The sequence below is a fragment of the Carettochelys insculpta genome, chromosome 15 (assembly GCF_033958435.1).
Source record: "Carettochelys insculpta isolate YL-2023 chromosome 15, ASM3395843v1, whole genome shotgun sequence".
In the NCBI taxonomy this organism is placed as follows: domain Eukaryota; kingdom Metazoa; phylum Chordata; order Testudines; family Carettochelyidae; genus Carettochelys; species Carettochelys insculpta.
The window spans coordinates 3841577-3864882 of record NC_134151.1 but is presented as its reverse complement, the minus strand read 5'-3'; the positions used below and the strand labels follow the sequence as shown (position 1 = coordinate 3864882).

Here is a 23306-nt window from a genome sequence, read left to right as displayed (position 1 = left end):
CTGTATACTTCTGCTCCTGACTGGTTGGAAGAGTGGGGAGCCCTTCCCACACTCAGCACTACAGGGCTCTTGATCCAAAGCCTTTAAAGCAACAGTGTCCTGCCCCACCCCCACCCCCGCACTCAGCCTGATTCCTGGTAACCATTTTGTCTCCTCTGCTACCAGGCCATTTCCTGAGCCTTTGCTTATTCTGGCTCCCTGGAACAGGTCTTCTGGCCCCTCTACTCTTTCTAGGAGAAGGGAAAAGGGGACATGACACTGGTGAGTTTTGAACTATTTGTTCCCAGTGTTTGCAGTGTAGCCTCTACCACAAACCATGTGACACTGTATGTTGTGCTAACATTTATGCTGGGTGAGCTGCTGCCTACCTATCAGAGTTCCTACAATGCACCCGGAAGGGGACCACGGCCACCTGCCTTCCTGCCTGCAGTCACAAGAGAACAACCACCTGTGCAGTGAATTCTCCTCAGCACTTCGGCTTGAGCTACCAGAGCAAAATAGTGGTCATGTTAAGTACCACGCCAAGCAGAGTGAGACAGACTCTTCCCCCTAAACTCCCTGGCACAAATGGGGCTCATCACCACAGGAAGCAGGGAGGGATGGTGCCTCATGAACAGCTTGCAAGACACGTTTCCCTCACTGGCTCCCCATTGCTGGCTGTGAGCTCATGGTGACACAGGAAACTGAGGAGGTGTCTCCAAAACATCCCAGCCCCCCACATGCTGGAATGAAACTCAAATGGCAATTAATGAAACACACCTGCCCTACAGAAACACCAAGGAGAGTCAAACCCTGTGACGTACAGCAGTGCCAGGTGCCAAAGGGAGAAGGTACGCCTGTTCCCAGAAAACGGGCTTGAGTCACCCTCCAGCACTCTGGCTCACAACCTGATGCTTTTAGGTTCCCCAGTAGAGCCGTTACCAACCCTTTCTATCACAAACCAAGCTTGTAACCCTGGTGCAGTTTACCCGGAGATATTTACTGCAACTGTCTGGGTCCTAAATTCTATTCTTTACTCGCTGGACAATTTTTCACCGTGTCAAAGACTGGCGACCAATGATTACCAAATACCAGGCAGTATTTCCATAGTGCTGTGTAACAAAATACAGATCATTGTGCCCAGCTCTGTTACGCTACAGGGCTTCCAGCACGGCCCATGGCAAACATAAAACACTGCTCTCCACAAGCTATTGTGTAGCGACAATGAAAGCAATTTGCCACAGAGGAATAGCTCCTGCCTCAAATGGAGGCCAGTATCTGATGCTCCAGAAGAAAGCATAAGACCTTCCTAGTGTGCCTAGCTGTGCAAGCCCTGACCTAGAGGAGGAGGGAGGAATTTCTTCCTGACCATAGCTGGGAATCATCTTATGCCCTGAAGCCCGAGGCATTACTTGTAGCACTGAACAGCTGGTGGAACATGACCATCCCAGGAGCTTAGAGTTTCAAGGCAAAAGCAGGTGCAGTGCTTAATGCGTATGCAATATACTGTCCATGTTTCAGACCCACACAGAAAGGGTGCTGCCATTGGCTTTATGAAATGGATGCCTCTCCTTCTGCACCCCATACAGCCCAGGTGTGCTGTTCTGTATGGCGGTCTGGTTGCTGCAGTAGTTAGCAATCAGTGACTGCTGAATGTGCCCCAGGCCTTAGGCAACCTGGCAGTTAGCAACTCGCCAGAGCAAAGTACATTCCTCAATCTGTGAACAGAGCACCAGGGAGCTACGGGGCTGTGCAGACTCACCCTCTTCACATGATGACCATCCATCCTGGTTTCGGTGGGGCCGTCCCGTATTTGGGACACCAGGATGGTGTCCCGATTTAGCTTGTCAAAGGGGCTAATTTCCCCATATTTTCAGGTGGCTGCCACCTGCTTCCCCGGTCTAAGGGAGCCAGGAACCAGACCCGTGCCATGGCTGCCCCTCACATCCCAGCTTCTCCTGGCTAGGGGAGCCGGGAGCTGGACCTGTGCAGCAGTGTGGCTGCTCCCCAGCTTCCCCCAGTTACTCTGCTGCAGCACGACTGCCCCCACAGCTTTCCCCAGCTTTGGAAGCTGGAGCTGTACCCGTGCAGTATTGTGTCTTCCCCCCAGCTTCCCTTGGCTGGGGGAGCCAAGTGGCTGCCCCGACCCCAGCTTCCCCCAGCTGGAGTGGCAGCATAGTGGTCCCCCAGCTGGCGGAAGCTAGGAGCTTCACTGACAGGGTGACAGCCCCCACAGGGCAGCCACCTCCTGACTCCCATTTAAGGTGACCATCTGTCCGGTTTTGGCCAGGACAACATCATCCCCCTTGTCCCATATTTGGGCAGGGGAGATATGGTCACTCTACCTCTTCAGCAAAGACTGATGCAGTTTCACATCACCTGATTCTTCATGGCCACAAAGGCAGGAAGAATCCCATTCCCACACACGGAGGCCTCCGCGCCTCTCCCAGAGAAACTGCATCAGCAACAGCCAACTGGGAGCTGCCAGAGGGACAGGCGATCCAAGCCCCAGGAATCTGAGGGACAAGATCTCAAACCAGGAGGGAGAGAGGTGGTAAGAACAAGATTTTAAACTTGCCCAGTGCAGCAGGGTGAGCTCAATGCAGAAGTCTTGCAGAGAACGCCCACAGCCTGCCCCACCTTCTCCAAAGCCCCCCCACAGAGAAAGCAGCACTAGAAGGAAGCATGTTTGTTCTTGTGACGGAAGGAGACAGGATCCCAAGGCCCAGCTCTGCAGCTGACTTGTCTTGTGCCCTCACATCTGTGTCTGTTTCCCCGTCAGTACCTGTTGATAATCCTGTTCATCCACCTGTATAAATCCCACTAAGAGAGCTGTGGCTGGGTGCTCAATGCTACTATGCTCAGCCTGGGCATCAAAGGTGCGCTGTGATCTTGCAGAGAAATAGGAAGCCTCCTGTCTTCCAGGAGAGCATGAAGCTACCCCTGCTGTGAGCCCTGCTTCCACTGATGGGCTTGTAGGAACTGAGGCTCCTCTGAGGGCACAGTGCAGGTAGAAGGAGTTAATTCTCTTCTGTCACACTGTAAATTCAGGGATCAGTTAAATGGTGATGGAACCGAACAGTGGATCGTTAGTGATTATTGTTTCCAAAGGAAAATTATATTGATAACCTATTCTCTTTGTCCCCAAATAAAACCAGCTCTTAATAAATCAGATGAATTCTCTTAATGAATCCTGCCTGAGCCATCTGCTCTTTACCGCTGCCCTAATGCAGGAGGGCTGACTGAATGAGAACAACAGCACCACCTACCTCTCTGCGAATCAAGGATGTAAGTGGGCAGCGAGACGGGACTGTAGGGTTTGCTGCTGCCTTTCATATGAGATTCATCGCCAGCCTGTGAGTTTGTGTGTGTAGGCTTCCTTTGCTCAGACTTGCATCAAGGCTGTTGCCAAGGACAGTTCAGCTGTGAGTAGACCGTGGGGCCAGCTGGCTGTGCTTGGGGAGAAGGGGTACAGGATGCCAAAAACCCAAGTACTCTACCTGAAAGAAACCTTGGACCCATGCCCCCTTGTGCTGGGAGCCTGGTAGCTGCACCAAGCTTAGTAGGGACAGCCCAGAAGTGAGAGATGTCTAAGGACTATCTGCAACGTATGCACAGTGGGAGTGGTAGAGCAGGTCCTCTTTGAGTCAGCACTGAAACACTGAACTAGCTTGCTGCTTGGGGGTGCTATGGAACAGATGGCTGTCAGCATGGGAGACATAACCCCATGGTCCTCTTAATTCTTTGGGGTTCTCAAAGACCACGGTGGCCATGTTTGTAAAGTGCTGTGTGTACCCACCGTGTTATGCTAGTAACTCCAGTCTGTATAGCTAAGTCCCCCTGGCAGTCAGTGTTCAGCACCAGTCTTTCCTTCCTGTATTAGACACCTGTGTAGAGTTGCTGAATGCTGCTCTCCAGAGACAGCTGCACATCCGGTGGACAAAGCACTGAACCACTGGGAAAGCGCCTTGGGAGCTATTGAGCACAAGGGTTGTGATCTGTCTTGACTTTCTGCAATTAGACTCCTGGCAAGATTTGCAGGAGTGTGTATAAGGGGCTGGGGCTCCCTGCCCTCCCCTAGACCCCACAGGGGATGCTGGACCTCAAGACTCACCTGGCCAAAGGGATTCAAGCCCCAGTGGAAGAGCAGGGGAGAGAGTGATGAGGTCAGCTCCCCTCTGACACGCCCAGGAAGTCATTTCTATTGTCACACCCCTTTTGAAACGCTGCTGACCAATGGGATGGCTGAGTTTTGACTCACGGCTCTCAAAGACACGTTTCAGGGCTGTTCACCCAGCCAGCCCTCATAGAGGGCCCCCTTTGTCCCTATTATGCCTAGCGTCCCAGAGAGCACAGCTCCCGCATTACTCCAGTCCTGTTTCCCACCCTGCCCAACCCAGAGGGGCAGACAACTGACAGAGCAGTGCAGGAGGCACCAAGCAAAGCTTCTGGGGCCCTGTGGGGCATAGGTCCCCCTCACCTGTAGTAGCAAGGCTTTGGCGAAGGGGAGGGGCTGTTGTTCCAGCCATGTTGGCTCACTCTGCACTAACTACAATCCAGAGAAGGGCAGAGCAGGATCTGGAGCTCCTCTGCAGAGCTGCCTGGTACAACGCGGGGCTGCGGGCAGGGCATCAGACGTAGCGCTGCACCTTGCATCCACTATCACCTGGCACTGTTATGGAGGAAAAATGTGGTTGCAAATGCAGCAGCTAGTGTGGGAAGGAGGTAATGTGACTCTAATTAACCCTAATTGTGTCTCAGACGCTGCTGGTTCTCCCAGGCTGGGATGGGCAGTCTTGGGGCCGATGGGGGGATCAAGTCACAAACGGCCTCACTCCACCGTGAAGAGCAAGCAGAACATTGCTGCTTGGGGGGCAGGGGAGCTTCTTCCTAGTGAAGCAACAGAGACCTTAACAAAGGTAGAACTTTTGTGAATAATCCAATAGGCCTTTTACAGCCAGTTTATCTCCTTCACTGGATTCTGGCATTTACATAGCAGTGAGGTGTTAAGGAGGCCAATAAATCTCATAGGCAGCAGGATTAATACAGCAGAAACCTACTTTGTTTGGTGTTTTATTACTTTGCTGGTCTTTAATTGAGGAAGAAGGAGAATAAGGCTTGTGCTTGGAACTCACCAGCAGCACATTTACTGGGAAGAATTAAAGCCCATTACTTACAGAGAACGTGGGACATGCCTGGGAGAAAAGAGGCAACAGTAGATTCCTGGGCCTCGTGGTTCCACTGTCCTGGCTTGCAATGCACTCCCTCCCCAAGGGAAGCTTGCAGGACATTGAATCACTACCATAATGCCATGCGTCCATGCCAACCTTTTCTATTCATGTTACAGCAAAATGATGCACAAGATAAGTACAGCATCTCAGCATCCCCTGACCAACAGCTATTTATAGATGCAATATATTTAGTGATATACAGTTACGTTTTCTGCAATGTCGCTGTAGCTAATGGTCTACTGTCTGAGATCTCCCAGCCATAAAGGGAATAGTTACTTTTTATATATATGTCATAAAAGTTTAATCACAGCCCTGCCTGACCAAAAAACCACCCTCACTGTATTTATTCTGGAAAGGGTCTAATGCACTGGGTCCTGACGACCATTAATTAAAAGCATGTGTTTTAATGCATGGTTGGGGGAATTATTCCTCAGGTGTCCTTGTGTCTAGCAGGGAGAGGTTCCATGGTCCACAGCCAGAGGTCACTAGTTCAACTGGCACCTTGATTTATCTTTGAATACTGCAGAGGCGAAGTAAGCCAAACATTCTGTACCTCATACAGTAGACAGGGGACCCCGAATGCAGGAGACAGCTTGGCTCAGCTGCACAGCCAACAGCAGGGGTGAGGAGCATGCCTGTGGAAGGGGATTTGAGGCTAGCACAACGGATTATGTCGCAATTGTATTTTGTACAGATCTGTGCATGTTGTCAGGGGTTATGTGGATCTACTCAGCCCAGGCTCACATGTAGAGGCTGCGGTGTTGGACATGGCTGCTCTGTTCCTTTGCCCCGGAGCAGTTCCCCTGAAGGCTGGCTGCCATAAGTACCAACTCCATGGGTGCTCCAGGGCTCAAGCACCCACTGAAAAATAATATGGAATGTTTAACACTCACCAAGCCGGACTGATCTTTTATGGGCCCTAGTGATTGGACTGTGGGACTAGTCCTAACCCCCAGCCAGCGGCCCCATTTTAACTGTAAAAGAGCCACATGTGGCTCATGAGTTGCACAGCCTAAATCAGGCATTACCCACTTTTCTTCTGGGTGAGGTCCCTCAACATGCTGTAAAAATTCCAGGTTAGTTTGGGATGGGCTTTAGCCCCATGGGTCTGGAGCTCAAGGCTTCAGCCATGGAAGGGGGTGCAGGTCTCTGGACTTCAGCCACCAGCTGGGGGGCTGGAGGGAAAGGTCTGGGAGGCCTTAGCTTTGTGGGGCTGGGGGCTTCAGTCACAGGCAGGGATTGCTCAGTGCTCCAGGCTTCAGCCACCACAGGTTAGGGCTTCTGCCCTGTGAGGCTCGAGGCTCAGAGCTCCTGGCTTTGGGCTGCTGGAGCAGGGCACTCAGGACTTCTGCCCCATGGCAGTTCCAGGCTGGTTTTGCTGCGTTATAGCCTTGCAGCTCCAGCCTTCAACCCGCTGGGGTGCCACAACTCCTAGCTCTGGACTCCAGCATGGCAGGGACACTACTGCCCTATCTCCACACTTTTAGCTCCGCAGGAGCCCCAGGCTCCAGGTTTAGGACCTGGGGGAACACAGGGCTCAGATCTCCAGGCTTCAGCCCTGAAGCTCTGCTCCTGGCTTCAGTTCTGTGGGGCTCAGAGGTGTAGGGCTCTGGGCTTCAGCAGTGGGACTCTGCAGAGCCCTGTAACTGGATTGTGGACTCCCAGGGGTCATGGACCCATGGCTGAAAGCCACTTTCCTAAGTCATGTAATTGTACTAATTTCTGAGCAGATGCTGGATGGGACATTCCACACCTGGGATTTGCTCTCTGTTATTTTTCACCTCTGTATGGGGAGGCATCATTAGATGAGCCTGTAAAGTCCTGCAAGGATGAAGTATGGTCTAGTAGTTAGAGCTGAGGGCTAGAAGTTAGGAGAGTTGTACCCTGTTCCTGACTCCACCTCTGATTGCCTTATGATCTTAGTCAAGTCTCTTATGCACTCTATACCTCGGTTTCTTTTTCTATAAAATGGGGCTTAAGCCTCCCTTTGTAAAGCATGTAGAACGGCTCAGAAAGCAGAAGCCTATAACAGGACCAAGTACTTGTGCTGCTCTCGATAATAACACACATGTGAACAGTTCGTCCCAAGCCTTGCAGGAAAGAGGCAGATTGCTTTATTTTCAGTCACATGAATGGTCTTGGGGGTGTTCTGCTTCTGAAGTGGCCTGTTCTGTTCCTTTGGAATTGGAGGCTTATACTGAGATTGGATCCTATTCCCAAATTTGCACAGATATGACATTTCTCCAGTGGGGAAGCCCTATTTGTCCTCCTAGCATAATCAGCTACTGTAGCCGATCTCTTAGTGCCCTAATGTATTACGAGTGAGTAACACTGTTCCTCAGAGAGTGCTCACTGGCTGACATGTTTGACCTTCAAACTCTCCAAGAAGATACGCAGCCAAGACACCAACCATCCATTCTCAGCACTATAGATTGGGCACTATTAACCTCACGGGATATTTGTCCCGTGACAGAGTTTAATTTACTCTCCCCTTTTATGTGCTATTAATGAAACTTACAGTAAATGTAAATCAAGAGACACAAGGGCAGGGAAATGAGATGCCCAGGCTCAGATTTCCCAACTTCTCTCGCAATGTCCTCAGTTCCCTGCATTTGGCCACATTTACACTCCCAGGGAGTTAATGTGACACTAGGTCATCTCCTACCTGCCCCGACCACGTAAAGGGGCCCTGCAAACAGAAGATGGAGAAAATGATGAGCTTTGCAATGGAGCCTTCTTTTCTCCCATTGAAATAGTGGATGCAGCCCTCCCAGTCCTGCCTTCTTAGCTGGAGAAGACACTCTAGTTATGTACAGACTGAGGACCTATATCAATGAACAGGGTCCCACGAAACTGCACTGGTTTTCACCAGGGGAGGATTTTGGCCCTTAGTATTCACCATCACATGGTTTAAAACATTTGTGTGGGTTGGCTGGGGTTTGCGCTAGAGGCACATTCATGTCCTTGGCCATCTGCTTGGGGCTAAAGCAGCCATTCATGCCTTGAGAGTGACCCAGAAGTTCTTGTAGCCACAGCCATGGAACAGTGTTACTTTCTGTACTATTTGTAGAGCAGGTTCTTCAGGAACTTGGGAATGGATGAAGGAATTGATAGCAAATTGCATACCAACAGCTCCCTCTTTCTCTCCCAGCACAGCTTTGGCCATTGCTGCTTGAACCCTGCCTCATTCATCCTTGGCTAACTCCCAGCTCTGTTAACTCAGCTCACCTCTTCTCCGCCCCACATGGCCAAGAAATTCTCTCTCTCAGCACAGTCTCTGTGACTAGGACACTGCTCTGATGTCACAACCTAAGGACTAACCTTCAGCTTCCACACGTTCCAGACCAGCAAGGGACTGGCTCTCTCTGCTTCTACTCACCCTTGTGACTTCTAGCTCTACAACTCTGGGACCTTCTCATCATGTGCTGCATGAAAGTGACATTTAAAGATAAATCCAAATCCAGCTGCCTTCCTGCAATTGTTTCCTTTTTTCTCCGTGGAATAAAATTAGTAGGCAACATGTTCCTTCAGAAATCAATAGGCTCTCAGCTGAATCTTTAGCTCCGTGGCTTCATATCATACAGGCTACACTCATAAATACTAATTCCTCAGTGGAAAGCAAAGAAAATTGTTTTGTTTTTCACCATTGGGACCTGACAGAATGTCCCAAGGTCGGGAGGGCTGAGTGCTGGGGAAGAGGTTCAATGCAGCTGTATCACAGCAGCGCTAGAAGCATAAAACCAGAAATCGGCCACTCCTGTTAACTCTGTTGTTAATTACAGTTGACAGGAAAGTTTTGGTTAAAATCGTTTTCCGTTAGAAAAAATTCCATTTCAGTTAAAAATTTATGAAATCATATCAAATCTGTTAAATAAAAGGAACTGGAAAGAAGTCTTGCAAATGGCTTAATGTAGAAAAGTAGAAGTGGTTTGGAAATTGCACTCACCACTTGCACTGCAGTGCCTCCTCCTGGATCGTTTGGGGACTAGTTCTCAACCAGTCTGATGGACTGCCTCTTCCCCTGGTCTCTGCCTCCGGGCTCAGTAGCTCCCTCCTCCTGGCTTGGTCCTGTGGCCAGGTCACTATAGCTTTTTCCTCCCCAGGTATCAAAGTCCCACTGGACTGTTTCATGCCATCTTCTGTTGCATTGCCAGGCTATGCCACTTTCCCAGCAGCCCACCCACGCCCCTGGGTTCCAGCCCAGGGACCCAGGGAGTAGCAACTGTGTTCTATGTTTCCATAGGCAGTTCCCTACCTTCCTTTCTCTGTCTTCTGGCACTACCTTACGTTACCCCTGAACCCTCCTCTGCTCCCTGTAGCTCCTTCAGCCCCTACTGAATTTCTGCCAGAGTCTATATTCCCAGTAGCTGTGCCAACAGCCGCCATAGGCCCCAGGGTCAGGTGGGAGGGTCCCCTTTGAAATACCAGGCCCAAGGGTCTTGTGTTATATACGAGGGTAAATAACCTTTTCTTATGCCTGTTCTGCATACCATTCATGATTTTATAAACCTTTGTCATAGCCCTTACATTATCCCAGTCTTTTTAATCCCTCCTCATATGGAGAGGACTGTTCCAGACCCCTAATAATATTTCTTGCCTTTCTCAGTACCTTTTCCATTTATTTTTTAAGAGGGGCTGACCAGAACTGTCTGCGCTATACAAGGTGTAGGTGTACTGTGGATTTATAGAGTAGCATTAGGCTTATTTTCCATCTTACTGTCGGCTCCTTTCCTAACAGTTTCTAACATTCTGTTAGTTTTTTACTGCCGCTGCACATTTCTCTTGTGAGCACCAGCTGCATTGCTAATAAACATGAGCCCAGACAGGTTTGTGGATCTGATACTTTTTCTCCCACTTACCATCATCTCCTTCCTATCTGTCAGCCACTTTTGAGTGACCCCCACCCCCACCACGATGTCAGCTTTTGACTGTGATCGTGGGGCTATGTCTTTGTGCTTCACATTGCTGGGGCTCAGCAAATAACAATAATCAGTGTTTTTCCTATGCATCTGAGTCACATGCTAAACAGGGCTCAGGCTTTCACACAGCACAGAGTAGGCCTGCGTTCCTTCTGGATTACTAGTGGGTGTGTTTGTGAGAGAAAGAGAGGCTATTTGTGTTGTTTTCTTCCAGACTGAAAAAGGCCTCTCACTAACCAGGAAGTCTTTTTGTTGAAGGAAAGACTCTGATTATATGAGATACTGCAGCCCATGCAGAATTTCTCCTGGGCTGACGCATATGGAGCTCACCCCCCTAGTAAAACAACTACTTACAGATATATCTTTGCCTCTCCCGTAGCCCTCTGAGTCAGTGCAGAAGTACCTTCCTTTAATGCAGCGTTAGCTCTCATTGCTGCCTCCTTGTCACTATTCAGAAAGAGCTAACCCTGAAGGGCAGCAATGTTTCTATTGCCTGTAAAAAAGAAAGGTACTGAAGACATTCAGAGACACTGTAGAAGAGGGATTACATGGTCTATATCCACCCATGTCCTTGGCATCTATGCAGGGGGTTTGCTCAGGGGTTTCTTTATAGAAGCAGATTATGCAATGTAAGCCTGTAGCTGTTTGCTTGAAAGTACAATTCAAAGCAGGTGCTAGGTTAACATGTGCTCAGCTCTGTTTGTCTCCTACTGATTGAATGGCTGAATGCCATGGCAGGGATGTTTCCCTCTGAGGTGATTTGTGATAGCACTTAGGAGGTGCACCACCCCACCAGTGCTCTGGCCAAAATTGCAATTGGTAAATGTGGTGTTCCCACAAGCCCCTCCCTGCTCCACTGGATGGCATCTCCCCCACAGGCAACAGTCACCCCTGCCAGGCCCTGCAAAAAGGCCAGGGTAAGAGGTCAGTGAATTCAGTGCTGCAATTATCAGCACTTTGTGCACTCATTAGCCCACACCATGGCAATATGCTGCTACGTTCTGTGTAACTGTCAGGAAACATGCCAGAGATTAGACCAAAGGATCACAATGGTCCTTCTGGAAACCTGTCTATTTAAACCATGGTAAAGGGCAGTGAATCCTCAGCATCACACGTCTGAAAAAGATCCCTAATGCTCTTTGCTTGTGTCACTATTACCATGATAGTGGTTTTCTAGGGTTAGCTTGACTGTAAACCTATGCTGGGCATCTGCCAGCTAAGCTGAAGAGTGTCCAGGAGCCTAGCGGAATAATTCCGATGCTGCCCAGCAGAGGGTAGCACTTTTTTGCCAGTGCCATTTTTAGGAGGTGCCACTGCTGCTGCTCCTCCTCTGACTCCCTACCTGCAGAAGGAAGAACAGGACTCGATTTGATTGCTTATCGGCCAGACGGTCCATTAAACCAATTAAACTGAATCCTGCTCCTTCAGCATGCAGGTCATGGAGCTGCTCCTGCAGCTGTACGTAGGGGGAGCAGCGCAGCCAGGGAAGCAGCAGGAGTATGTGGAGCTCCTTTTGAAATGGAAGTCCTGGGGTGGGGGGGCAACTGGGGAGGGTTAAGCCTGCAAGTGGGTTAGGGCTGGGGGTGGGGGGTTGAGCTGGGGCCGCGAGGGAGGTTGAGCCAGGGCTGTGTGGCCACATGGGTGGGTTGAGCCAGAGCCACGGGGAGGGTGAGCTGGAGAAGGTGGTCAGTTGAGCCACAGCTGCATGGGTGCTTGAGCAGGGGGTGGGTTGAGCCAGGGCTGCAGGGGGGTTGAGCTGGGGCAGGGGGTGGGTTGGGGGGGCATGGTGAGCTGGGGCTGCACAACTGTGTGGTGGGGGGTTGGCTGGGGTGAACATGGGGGGCAGTTTGGGGCTTGAGTTCTGGCACCTTTTTGTATAGGAAAAAAGCACTGCAGGAAGAGCAGGGCTGTTGCTGGTCAGCATTCAGATGTGTTGGGTGGTAATAGCTATCAGCACAGTAACTAGCACAAGACAATGCAATCACGTTGCTCACAAAATTACCAGCACCATCACTGCGGGTATCCATTGCATATGTGGTATTTCTAGATAGTCAAGCCAGAGCCTTGACATTAATATGGCAGGATTGAAACAAAACACCCCATCCTTAATCTATTGATTAAATGAAAGAGCTCAGCGGGCAGGGTTAAACGGACAGCTTCTTGAAAAGCCGAGGACGTCTAGGGGTTTGGGAAAAATGTCTCTTGTAATTGCAGTTAGCTCGGCTTTTGAGGCTGTAATGCCATCTTGTGATCAGCTCCAGAAAGTGGGGATTTCAGTACAGGTTAGCTAAAAGCAAGTTGGGATACTCTGTCTCTTCAAAGAGTTACACAGAGCTTGAAATGCACAGTGTTTGTTCAAATGAGCGGGAAGGAGACCTACAGTCATCATGAGCCACTCAAATGATATAGCAAGTCAGAGCCAACAGAATGGATGTCATTTGAAGACGCTTTGGTCCCTGTCACTTTCCGGATATAGAAGTTATTCTTTTTGTAATCAATGTCTTTCTCTCCAGTTTTATTTGCTGACTGAGGAATCAAGTTCTGCAAAGTCGAGGAATCTGATTTGCTCTGGAGGCCTTGTGAAGGGATGGGCTGAACTGACTCTTTAATATGGCAGGGTCCTATTATATCTGAATTACAAGATGCTAGGTGGAAGGAGCCTGTGGTATGAAGTGCCCACAATCATACAGAAAAACTACTTTTCTTCCCTGCTTAGCACCAAAGAGCTCAGTGAGATTCACTTCATTGCTTGCTTCTTTCTCAGAAAGGGGAGAATCAGCACAAAATCCACACTGAAATGAGGTTGAAGGGCTGGGGGAATGGGCCTAGGCACTAAAGGACTTATAACACATTCAGCCTTAAGCCAGAAAACATAAATATAGACTGTATGAGCACTTGTAAAACAGTTTGCAGAGTGAGATTTGGGGCTGAGCAAAACACAGATATTGACCAGGATAAGACGATGCAGATGGGGATGAATAAGGGAGTGCCCAGCAGCTCACTATGACGTACAGCGTATCTGTGGGGCAGGAACACCTCCGATTGCTGTAGGCCAGCAGTGAGCAACATGTGGCCTGTGGGTTGCAACTGGGCAGTTGGGGTGCCAGGTGTGCCCCACCAGACATTTTGTTTACTCTGACCCACTTGCCAGGTTGTTGCCAGATTCTGCTGGTTTCCGTCCACATTGAGTTTTTCCTGCTGATATAACTAAAGTGACACTCATATAAAGCAAAGGCACAGGAAGTGAGGTGCCTGCGGATTGCACACAACACTGACTGAGAGTCATGCGCTCCCTCTGCATCCAGGCAAAGAGCTGCTGTGGTTCAGTGGGCACGCGGATTGCAGCATTATCCTGTCTGGGCCTTGGACCATCTCCTCATATATAAAATGGGGACAGTAGCATTCCTGACCTCCCACGGGCACAGCGAGGAGCAACCAGTTGTTTATAAGGAACCTGGCACAGTTGGGCGAAAGATGTAACATAAATGACAAGCATGACTGGGGAGACATCCAGGACCTCTGCCATTTGGATAGCAAAGCATAGAAACTTAGGCTGGGATACCCTAGTGTACATCACTGAGCTGCACCAGGGCTCCTCCATTCTTCTTCCATGCACAGCATATCTCAAAATGCCCCCAGCAACATCCTCACAGTCCTCAGAGCCTCATCTTCTCAAGCCTTCAGACAAGCCCAGTCCCAGAATCCAGAGCTTTGTGTTTTGAGGCTTTGTATTTTATGATGACTCACCTTTTGCTTTCTTGGCTATGGGGTCTTTCCTTGCCCCACACGCCTTCCATCCACCAGCCCACCACTCTAATTGCTGCCTGTGGTCAGCAGACATCACAACAATAGTTCCTAATGAAATGCAAGTTAGCTGGGGACCAACCTTTCCCCTTTTAGGTGTAAAGCTAGGAACAGCTGCATCGTCTTACACTAGACAAGTATTTGATGTTTTGTGTCAAAGAAGCTTCATAACAAGCCGTTCCTTAAAGGAGAACCACACATTTAAAAAAACAGCATGATAGATATACAGCTGAATACACTTTGTCTAGTCAAGTGGTCTAAAAACAGACTGAGGAATCCTAAATTCTAATCCCAGTTCTGATTCTGAGATCCTGTGGCCAGGTCTACAATAGACCTTAAAGTTGATTGTAGATATGCAGTTCCAGATGCAGAAATTGCACAGCTGGAATCAACCTATCTATTATTGACTTATCTGGTTGTCTTCAATGAGGGAAGTTGACGGGAGAAACCCTCTGGTCAACCTCTCTGTCTCCTTGAGAGATTGAGGAGTACAGGGGTTGACCACCGACCCCAGAGAGTTAGATTTTTCACATCCCCAGGAGATCAGTGAAGACATACTCTGTGACTATGAATCATCTCATCTGTCTCCTTCCATTTATTAGGATGAATTATTTACTATAAACATGCTTGGTGCAGTAAAGAGCACAGAAAGAGAGGTCATTACTATGTACAACCTAAGGCTCCCATCCTGTAATCAGAGCCATATGCATGTCCTTTGCAGCCACATGGAACTCTAGCTGACTACAACTGCCTTCCTATACATATCTGGTAGAGTCAGGCCCCCAGAGGGATGCACTGCAAAATCCATAGATGAGAATAATTTCAGAATTAGGTTTTATTGAGTCATTTGATAAAACAGAACTAATAAAACTTCCCTACCTCCCCAGTGTTGGGAGATTTAATTAGTTACTGTTCATAAAGCACTTAGCAGATGTCAAATGTTACACTGATTTCATGCAGTGTAGTTGTAGTTGTGTCAGTCCCCCAGTATTAAAGAGACAAGGTGGGAGATGAAGTATCTTTTAGCAGACAAACCTGTGCTGCTGAACGAGACATATCTTTGGTCACAGAGACCTTGCTCTCCTTCAGGTTTGGGAAAGGTACTCCTAGGGCAACAGTAAAATGTAAGCTGGAACAGTGACATAGAGATAGCCATGTTAGTAAAATGTAACATGTAAGATGGAACAGTTTGTTTAGCATAAGTAGTCGGCACATTTTGTAAGAGACCATGCAAGGCACAGAGGCCCAAAAACACCTCTGCAGTCATAGGTTAGTGTAGTACATAGGTTCAGTTACATCAGAGCAAATATCTTCTCCAGATCACTACAGCAATGCAAAACAGGGCTCACATAAGTTTCCAGAGTTATATGAACCAGTGCAAGCATTATCTTATGCTGTCACAGTGCACATATGCTAGGGGCTTGCACCATGTAACTACACTGCTACATACATGTCAACGAATGAGTCCTCGAAGGAACACCTACTTCAGTGCTTCCCAACCTTTTCAGTTACACAGCACATTTCAATGAGACAGTTCCGTGGCATGCCCACGTTTTTCCGCTGAATCAATTGCTCATAAACATTGCCCCTTCTCGCCAGCCCATTCGAGCAGCGACCTGGCATCCGCATCCCAGATCCAACAGTTTCCTGCCCTTCCTACCCCCTTGCCACAGCAGGAAGCAGACAACCTTGCTGCTTCAGCCCCAGCTTGCACTGGGTGATCAATTTCCCCCTGAGGTGACTCTGCAAAGAGCTGCTGGGAGGGGAAATTGATAAAATTTCATGGCATACTTGGTCAGTTCTCAGGGCACACAAGTGTTTCACGGCACACTGGTTGAAAACCACTGACCTATGTCCTGCATGGAGTGGTGCTGGTGATCCAGTAGGAGGGACTCTTCTCTAGAAATCATTGTTGACACAGTGCCTCCATATAGCAGGAGGAAGTGCCGTGTGATAATAAGTAAAGCTAAGATTGTATCATGGATATTTTTAGTAAAAGTCAGGGACTGGTCATGGGCGATAAAGAAAAATTCATAGAAGCCTATGACCTGTCCCTGACTTTTACTAAAAATATTCATCACAATATGGGGAGGTGCTAGGCATCTGTAGGAGCCTGGCTAGGAGCTCTGGGGGGGGGCCCTACCACCCATAAGAGTTCACAGCTCCAGGGTCCCCCTCGCCCACAACTCAGGGCTGTGGAGTTCCCTGCTGCCTGTGGGGATCCCACTGACAGCTGCAGTGGTCAGGAATTACAGGGGTCCTCCACTAGCAGGGGACAGGAGCTGCAGGGTACTTGCATAGTCCTGGTGTCTGGGAGCTGCAGGGTACCCCTGCCATCTCAGAGCTCTGTGGCAATGTTCCCTCTAATCTATTCCATCCAGGTGTGGACTTTTTCCATTCATGTGCGGAATAAATTTTGATGTGCATGGAGAAATGTGCATCGTCAATAGAAACATAAAAACCTAGCCACGGGTGCTCTGCTTATCAGCTGGGTGGAAGTGGAATTTCTCCTAAGCAGCCACATGAGCACACAGCTCACAGGCAACACTGTCTGTGAGGCCCTGTTTTCTCAGGTAACAGGGGTACCTCACTATCCACAGCAACCTTGGGCAGTGATGGAACCCTGCAGCTCCCCACTGCCTACAGGCTGAAGTCATTGAGGTCTTCAGAAGTCATGGATTCCATGACCTTGATGACAAAAGTGATCTTACTAATAAAGTGCTAAGCAGCATTCCCTTTAATTTTTTCCATGTGAGCAGAATAAATTTTGTTACGTGCACCAAGCCAGGTGTGGATGTGAACCACCAACAGAAACACATGTTGTCCACTGTGTGTGGCTGTGGGTGCTAATCAGCTGGGCAGCCACCCAAGCACTCAGCTTATGAGAAACATTGGTATGAGCATCTGTGATCATTAAAGGTCTACTAATGCTTTTCAAGAGCACCAGGCTTTTAACTGCTTTTTCTTAACCAGATTTAATCTCTGGTAATTATGTTTTCCCTTCCCAAATTCCCCCTGGAATTGCAATTAGGTAAGTATTCACTTTTGGTCCTAAATTGGACCATGATGTACCCAGCTAAGGTTTTCAGGATAAATAAAATAATCCATTGATAACTCATGTTGTGAAGACTGATTAATTAACTAGTTACGCAGTAAACATTAAGCTTACTGGAATGCTTACTGGGTAACCAGTTAACCAGACCTTTCCCAAATCCTGATGGATGGCCAGCCACCCCAGGCCAGAGCAGCCCCAGCTGCACTGGGTCAGCCAGCAGTACCCTGGCTGTGGCGGGGTGGTAGGTGAGGCTGTCTAGTAGGCAGGCAGGACTCCAGCCACAGATGCATTGGAGCGGTTCTGGCAGGCAGGCATGACTTCAGCAATGTTGAATCGGGCCCAGTGGGTAGGTGAGACCCTGGTCAAAGCTGTGCTGGAGTGGGCCCAGTGGACAGGCAGAGTCCCAGCTGCACCAGATTGGCCTAAGTGGACAGGCAAGACCCCTACCCTGCCAGAGCAGCCCCCGTGGTCAGGCAGGAACCTGGCTGTGCTGAAGTAGCCCCGGCACGTAGGCGGCATCCCAGCCCCAGCTGCACTGGAACAGCCTTGGCCCCATCTGCAGTTGACAGACTAGGCTGGAACAACCCCCGCCATGCTTGTGTCACAGACCCAGTAGGCCACAGCCTGGGCTGTCCTGCACTGGCCCACCTATGCTTAATGGTTAATTAGTTAAACAATTAAAATAACTGTTTTGACTAATAGTTACATCCCTAGTCCTCACCCAATACTGAGGCAGGACCAAGAAAAGCTAGACTATCCCTGACAAGTTTCTGTCAACTCTGTTCTTAAAAACCTCCAATGATGGGGATTCCATAATTTCCCTTAAAATCCTATTCCACTAACTTAGCCTGATACTTAGAAAGTTGGACAGTTTTTAATATCTAACCTAAATCTCCCTTACTGTAGATTAAGTTGCTTATTTCTTTTTCTACTTTCAGTGGACATGGAAAACAATTGGTCCCAGTTCTCTTTATACCAGCCCTTAACATAACTGAAGAGACTGTGGCTATCAGGGGTCTGTCTCCTCCTTATTTTCTCAAAACCAAACACACTCAGTTTTTTAACCTTTCCTCCTAGGCAGGGGCATAAATTTCAGGTGGGGGGGGGGCAGTGGGGCTGCCAGCCACCTGGGCAGATAATTAATTAAAGAACTCCTTGAGGCTCTTGCTGAAACCCCAAAGCATCACAGTGTCATTATTTTAAAAATTATTTTCACTGACCTGGAGGGAAACCAATGAAGCCTGTTGAAACCAGTCCTTAAAGACACTGATAAATTCAGTTTCTTGGACATTTTGCCAGTTTCTTGAAATACATAAATCTCCATTTACCACTAGATGGCACCACAAATTCTTTACAGCCTAAACCAAGTTCTACATTTTAAAATGCGGATATCTGACAGTATTAGGGAACTGATAAAAACTCACTACACACTAGGAAATTGCTAGGAGGACACACAAAGAGAGGGTTTTCTTTTGCATTTACACTGACAAAACTATCCAGGCAAGCTGTAAATTAAAATTGTTATTGGGAGTAGATGCATCTATGGATTGCTGCCGATCTGATCTGTGAACAAAAGAGCTTAATTCCCTAAAGCAAACCAGGTGCGGGGGCGATCATCATGAGTAGTAATAGTGAGTGAATGAGCGAAACCATAAAGCCTCCCATGATGCTTGTGATGAAATATATTCATTTTGCATATGCTTAAAACTAATTTAAATGATTTTCTCCCAACCATGGTGAATAGTTTCAGAGGCAGCCGTGTTAGCCTGTATCTTCACAAAACAAACAAAGCAGTCCTGTAGCACTTTAAAGACTAACAATATAATTTATTAAGTGATGAGCTTTTGTGGGACAAACTTGTTTCTTCAGATCTGAAAAATCCTGATAACTCAAACCTCTCCAATGCATTATTGACCATCTTACAACCTATTCTGCAACATGATACTGAACTCTCAGAGGCCCTGGGAAACAGACCTGCCCTTTCCTACAGACAACTGCCTAACCTCAGGAAAATTCTCACTAGCAACCACATGCCACACCGCAGAAATACTAATCGTGGAACATTTCCTTGTAACAAACCCCGTTGCCAACTCTGTCCACATATTTACACTGGAGACACCATCACTAGACCTAACCACATCAGTTACATGATCAGGGGCTATATCCCTAAACCTCCACTAATGTTATATGTGACATCTTGTGCCAGCAATGCCCCTCTGCTATGTATATTGGAAAAACTGGACAATCACTTCACCGAAGAATGAATGGTCACAAAGCAGACATTAGGAATCCGCATACACATACACCTGTCAGTAAGCATTTCAATTTAACAGGTCATAGCACCTAAAACTTTAAAATGTGCATTCTAAAACAAAGAGACTTTAACATCAGATTACAAAGGCAAGCCTCTGAATTGGAGTTCATTTTCAAATTTGACACTTATCACTTGGGACTTCAAGATATCAATTACCTTATGCATTACAAGGACAGTTTCCCCACCTTTGATATTTGGAGTGATTCCAAGAAGCCCACTTAACAGACACCTGCAGAAACTATTTGTCTTCCTCCTTTCCCCCTCCTTGGCTGTGTCTACACGTGCCCCAAACTTCGAAATGGCCACGCAAATGGCCATTTCGAAGCTTACTAATGAAACGCTGAAATGCATATTCCGCGCTTCATTAGCATGCTCGACGGGGCTCCTTTTCGAAAGGACCCGGCCTACTTCGAAGTCCCCTTATTCCCATGAGCTGAATTCTCCCAACCATGCTACAATTCAATTACAAGGCTGGGAAAGGAACTAGCAGTCCTGATTCCCTATAGTTCAAACCACTTGACTACTCCTGCTCTTCAACTGTGATTTAACTCTTCTTGTTTCTTGGGAGCTTTCAGCTACTGAATAGAGCAGTGCCCTTTTATTTGGGGAACTCAGCACACATGCTACTGTTGTTCTGGTTTACACTTCCAGATCGTCAATAAAATATCCCCCAAAGAGTATTCAGTGAAATAAAGAGAAAACAACCAGCTTTTATATTGGCAGGCAAGAACACAAACACTGTTGGAGATCAACAAAAAGTTGGCAGATACAGGGCCACAAAGGAAAGGGATTAAAATCGCATAGCTTTTAATTCCTTGATTTATCATGATTCTGAGACACTACTCAGTTCGGTTAGATTAGGTTAGGTTAGGTTTTACAAAAGTGCCTATCACTGTGGTATGTAAGGGGCTGACCAGGGACTGAGGAGTTTACAGACCTTTTTTCTAGTTCGTACAAGGAACAGCCTGTTTGTCAGAAGAGAGGATCAACCAGCACTCCAACTAAAGTGAGAAATTCAGGTGCTGCCCATCTGATTAACAGAGCACCCACAGCAGGCATCATGTGTTTTGATTGGTGGTGCACACCACAAAATGTATTCTGAGGGAACAATGGCTGTAACCTATAGACCCAAATCTCCCCAGAGCTAGAGGAGAAGGATGTGTGTCACCATTTGTGCCAGGACCAGGGGATGCTGAATGAGAGGCAGCTGGCCCAGTCTAGCACAGGGCAGGAGGGAGCTATGTGTGACCTCATTCTTGAGCCAACAAACGTACAGCATGAATCCACAGCCACCCTCCAGTCCCTATTGTTACATAACCCCACAGCCACAAACCTTGTCACCCCTGAGCTACAGGGCTCCCCTTCCCCAGGGCCTCTGCAACCTGAGTGCAACTGCCCTGAGCACTCAGGGTCCCAGCACCCCGAGCAACCCAAGCCCCCGCGCCTACACTGCGCAGGGCCCTGAGCACCCCAAACCCGAGCACCACCCAGCCCAGGACCCTATCGTCGCTCTGAGCACCCCGAGCCCCAGCACCTAGGCTCCCCAGGGCCCTGAGCATCCCAAACCCTATCACTTATCCTCCCGAGGGCCCGAGCACCCCAAGGCTCAGCACCGCACAGATCAGCACTGTCCCAGTGCCACGTGCTGCAGCGGGCGCCACCCCTGCCTGCGGCTCTGGCTCGGGCGGAGTCAGGGGCGGGCAGCAGCAGGCGCTGGGCGGGCTCTACGCACCGTGCTCCCGCGGCCGGGCTGCGCCTCCTTCCTTTCCTCCCGCGCCTGCCGCTGGCATAGCTGTGCTGTTCGGCCGGGACCGGAGCCGCCGCCACGTGGGGACAGGCCGGGTACGTGACCCCCAGCTATGGGGTGCGGGCGGAGGTGGGGCTGAGAAGCGGGGTGCGGAGCCCCCAGCGGGGCAAGGATAGGCTCCTAGCCCTGCTCCCTGCGGGGCAGCACGTGCGGCTGAGAGCCGCGGGCCCAGGCCCCTCCGACCGCAGCGAGCCCCTTGGGAATAAGTGTGAGACACCCCCTGCCCCCAGGAGCACTTCCCAGGTGGAGGAACCTTAGCTGGTCTCTAAACCCAGGTCTCTAGAAGCTCTCACCAGGGCCCTGGCTGATAAACTGCTTGGCCAAACACACGCGGTGCTCGGTTCATCTTCGTGGAGCATTACCAGAAACAGGTCGTCCAGGCCCCTTTCGCTGGTGGGAGGATTACTTTGGGGGCGCTTCATTGCAAATCTCACTTGAGTTAGCTGCACACCTAAACTCTGACCTTTTTGTGCACGCTCAGAGGCCTGGTAAGGGAACGGGCCCTGTTTAGGTTGAAAATATCTCTGTGGGCTTAAGTCAGCACTGCTGAAAGGAAAAGGGTTGGAGATATTTACGTTGGTGGGCCTTTTTATTAACAGGGAAGAGACTGAAATCTGAAGAATGCAAGAAAAACAAGCATGGAAAAGCAGGAAGAAGCAAAAACCTGCTTCTGAGAGGTCAGTGTTGGCAAAAATGTTTTTAATAGCATATAGTCTTATGAAAAATACTGTTTAATGACTTACTTTTCTAGAGCTTGCAGCCCAGTAGCATGCTTCAGAGGGCTTGTCTACACTACTCCCCCCATGCTTCTGCCCTTCGTAAATAGCATAGATGAAGTTGACTTACCACAGTAGCTTCCACTTGGTAAAGTCATAGGGGCTGCTTTCTCATTGACTCTGGCTACTTCTTTTGTCCTGAAGGAGTACTGGAGTTGACAGGACACCAATTTGATGACTGGTAGATAGATCACTGCAGCATGGAGGCAAGCCCAGGGGCAGTGCCAGGAGGCGCTCAAGCAGTGGTGGTCAGTTATTCAGGTTCACTTTACACCTGTGGTGGTGCTACTCAGCTAGCAGATCATTTGTTCATAAAATCTAGGCCGGGAAAATTATAATTTTGGCTGATAATGGGTTAATATCAGGGCAGTGGTATTAAGTCATCTGGCTGCTAATAAACTTGAATTAGTAATTGCCCACACATACCTTACTCCCTCAAACCCCACTAAAGGATCTTCTGGATCCTTTTTCTTCTAAAACATTCTGGTATGGCTAACTTGGGCATGCAAATGCCTTGACTGTGAACTTTTTTGGGTGTAAAAGGGACCTGCTGGATTCCTAACTCAGAACTGTAACTTACATATTTGTATAATGATCAGACCAAAGAATTTCAGTCAAGAATCAAAGCTCCATTGTGCTGGCACTGTTCAGATAAGAGATAAATGTAGTTCCTGCCCCAGCTAGCTTACAGTCTAGGTGTTTGGCTACAACCAGTAGTAACATGGATTCTGCTAAGTGGGTGGCAAGGAGAAGGAGATAATAAAATAGCTTAGAAACACCAGTCTCAACTCTTGTTTAGACAGAGCCATCCATGTGCTAATACTTGTAGACATGACAGAGGTTGGCTTTGAAGAGATTATGATTTTACAAACTGTATGGCCAGCTTGCCCTTTTTAGCATGGAGGAGTATCAGGAATTTCTTTGTTCCTGTTTTATTTCAAAGCCCTCACAGCAATTCCATGGAGCCAATGAACTTCCTTCTGCACATTGAGCTTGTGAAATAAGCTTTGATTGACAGAACAAGAATGTATAGTGTGACTGTTAGCCCAGTGTGACTGGTTTGTCCTTTCTAAAGATTGCTTATTTTCTCTTTAAAAGGAAACGCATATAATTTCCATATTTAAAGAACAGAAAATATTCTTTTAAAACAAAAGCTAATGTAACCCACACACCTTGTGTGGTTCACTGTCCTATGCAGTGGCACTTGGACCATTTACAAAAAGAATGAGTCTCTACAGCCTTAGCTGAAAAGAAGTTGGCTTTTAGCTTAAACTGTAGAGGATCACGCAGTTAATTCTAATGGTTGCAGGTTGAGTCCACCTGTTGGCCACACTAAGTCATGTAACTGTATAATCTGAATGCCAGCTGAAGAACAGTGGATAATACAGGACTAATTAAATATACAGGACTATGCATTTCTA

The 23306-nt window shown here is 48.4% G+C and overlaps 2 protein-coding genes across 2 annotated transcripts in view; one reads left to right on the top strand and one right to left on the bottom strand.

Annotated features, from left to right (window-relative positions):
- SIL1 (SIL1 nucleotide exchange factor) overlaps window positions 1-23306 on the bottom strand; it is a 251629-nt gene that overhangs the window by 214818 nt on the left and 13505 nt on the right. The window lies entirely within an intron of this gene.
- Window positions 21026-23306, top strand: part of MATR3 (matrin 3) — a 63067-nt gene continuing 60786 nt past the window's right edge. The window contains exons 1-2 of the mRNA XM_075009661.1: window positions 21026-21144; window positions 21709-21786. The gene's annotated coding sequence lies outside the window, so the exon portion shown is untranslated. The remainder of the gene's footprint in view (window positions 21145-21708; window positions 21787-23306) is intronic.